Raw genomic sequence first — 3,004 nt, 5'->3', positions numbered from 1 at the left:
TTGAGTTTGCATTTTAATCGTTAGTGTTTTGCACTAATTGTGTGTTTTATGCCTTTGTAGGAGTGATTCCAAGCTATATAGATGTTACGGAATGAATTCAAGCGATTTGGAGATTTGAAGTCTGAGTAAAAGCCCAAGGAATTAAGCCGGGATCGTATTCGGGATCAACAAAACGAAGAATCGAGTAGGCATATTGCGCATTATCTAGTAAAATGCACATAACGTTTTTCTCAGAACTCCATTTGGGCTCCACAATATATGGTTGGAAATCTAACTCAAAGGGCTACAACTTTCATGTTTTACGTTTTCCCAAATTCCAAACGGAACAGGGTGAAAAATGCGGTCGAAACCGTGACCGCGGACCTGAGGCGGGCTGAGGCAGTATACTTGCCATATACCGCGGTTGACCGCGGCCGCGACTGTCCAGACGTGAAAAAATTATCCTTTTTCGCGTAGGAGAAGGTATAATAGTTTGGGCCCGACCCTACTTGGTATATATACATGGAAAAACGGTATTTTAAAGGGGGAGACCAATTTTTGACACACTTTTGACATAATTTAGACCTAAGGAGGATAATTCTTCAACGAGTTTTTCCTTCATCTTTCTATTTTTCATTGTTGGTTATGATTTTTAGTATTGTAGTTTTACATACTATTATGAATAGCTAATTTGTTATCTAGGGTTTTGATGGAACCTTTTGTAGGATAAATTCTTGTTATGTTTTTATATAATTGAGCCGTTGGATTTCTCTACTTGTTCAACTACGTGTTTATTGTTGTTGATTGAATGGATCGATTGACTGTGCTTATTTAATATTTGTTGCTTGAGAAAGGAGACATATTTAGGTAGTTGTTGAATAACATCACTCCTAACGTATGTGAGAGATCAATACAGAGGGTTTAAAGGTGGAATTAGAGATAACGAAACCTTGGTGCGATCGTAGTGAGCAGTGAATTAATGTTAGCTAGTGTAGTTTGAGAGAATACATCTAGTAAATTGTGGTAGTTGCTCGAGAGAGAATTACGACAATCAAAGTACTCACAATCGCTAGAGAATACATTGGCGAAATTGTAGGGAACATAGTTAGAGGATTCCGACAATTGGGGAAATCATAACTCTAGACCTCCTTAATTTAGTCTCCAACCCTTTGTCTCGTTAGTTGATAATTTTACCGTTTTGTAGTATTTGCTAGTTAATTAGTTAGAAATATAAATCTCAATCTTTATAATTTAGGAAATTGTTCAAACTTATCTTTTTAGTGATATTAAACAGATATAGCTAAGCCTTAGTTCTCTGTGGGATTCGACTCCGAATTTCTAGAACGGATTATATTTGCAGCGACCACTTACCCTTTTTAGGACTAGAGTTGGGCGTGATCAAATTTTGGCGCCGTTACTGGGAAACTAACGGTGTAGCTGTAGCTGTATATATTGTTAGGGTTCAAGTTTGAACTTTTTTTATTACTGTTGATTTGAGAAACATGACATCTTGGAATTATGGGAATTTAGGTGTAGATAATTCTACTATTGATCTCCATACATATTGTGAAGGTGTGACGACCCGACCCGTCGTCACGTGAGTTACCGCCCCGTTTTCCCCATTTTCTACTTCATTATAAGAGTCTTGTGTGAACGAGTTGATTTGGATTGGTTTTAGAAGGAAATGAGACACTTAGTCTCTTTATGGAAGGTTTGGTTTGGAAAAGTCAACCGGATGTTGACTTATGAGCTAGAGGGCTCGGATGTGATTTCCGGTGATTCGGTTAGCTTCGGGGGATGATTTGTGACTTAGGAGCGTGATCGGAAGTGATTTCGGAGGTCCGATGTAGAATTAAGCTTGAATTGGCGAAGTTAGTATTTTGGCGAATTTCGGTTAATAGGTGAGATTTTGATTCGAGGGTCGGAATGGAATTCCGAGAGTTGCTGTAGCTTCGTTAGGCGATTTGGGATGTGTGTGCAAAATTTCAGGTCATTCGGAGGTGTCTTGGTTGGGTTTTTGATCGAATGTGTGTTTCGGAAGTTTTAGAAGAACTTAGGCTTGAATCCGAGGTAATTTGACGGTTTTGGTGTTGTTTGAGGTGTTTTGATGATTGAAACAAGTTTTAATAATGTTTAGGATGGGTTGGCACTTTTGGTTGAGGTCCCGGGGGCCTCAAGGTAATTTCGGATGGCTATCGGGATGAATCTTGGACATGTTATTGCAGAAGTTTGCTGGTTCTGGTATTTCCGCATTTGCGGAAAAGGTTCCGCAGATGCGAAAAGGGGATCGCAGGTGCGGATATTGGCTATTGGGGGATTTCCGCAGAAGCGGATGGGTGACCGCAGAAGCGGAGTCCGCAGGTGCGGATTGTGACCGCAGAAGCGGAAACCACAGATGCGGTAATTGAATCGCAGATACGAAAAATGTCTGGGCAGAAGGGTTTTAAAGTTTCAGTTTGTTCCACGAGCTAAGGTATTTTTCCACCATTTTTGAACATCCTTGTGAGCTTTTGGATGAGAATTGAAGGGGATTTCGACTGGGATTGATTGGAGGTGAGTTCTATGACCATAATACATGATTTAATGGTAGAATCAACCCAGAAATTCATGAAAATTTAACAAAAATGGGAAAGAAATAGGGCTTGAGTTTTGATATTTCAAATTGGGTTTTGATGGGCCATTTGAGCTCGGATTTGGGAGTTCTTGATATGTATAGACTCGTGGCGAGAAAAGGAATCCGTTGATGTAAAATTTGCTGGAATTCGAGAAGTGGGCCCGGGGCTCAGGTTTTGCAAATTTCGTGAATTTCAATGTTTTTCGATTCTTTTCGATTGGGTTATGTTCCCTTAGCCTATTGTGATGTATTCGTTGTGGTTTTGACCAGATTCAACGCGCGAGGAGGCCGATTTGAGAGGCAATGGCATAGCGAGCTAGGATTTTGGCCGGCTTGAGGTGAGTAATGATAGTAAATGATATCCTGAGGGTTTGAAACCCCGGATTTGCACAACGTAGTGCTATAATGAGG

This window comes from Nicotiana attenuata, unplaced genomic scaffold (genome assembly GCF_001879085.1).
Source record: "Nicotiana attenuata strain UT unplaced genomic scaffold, NIATTr2, whole genome shotgun sequence".
Classification (NCBI taxonomy): Eukaryota; Viridiplantae; Streptophyta; class Magnoliopsida; order Solanales; family Solanaceae; genus Nicotiana; species Nicotiana attenuata.
Note: the sequence above shows the minus strand (reverse complement) of the source record.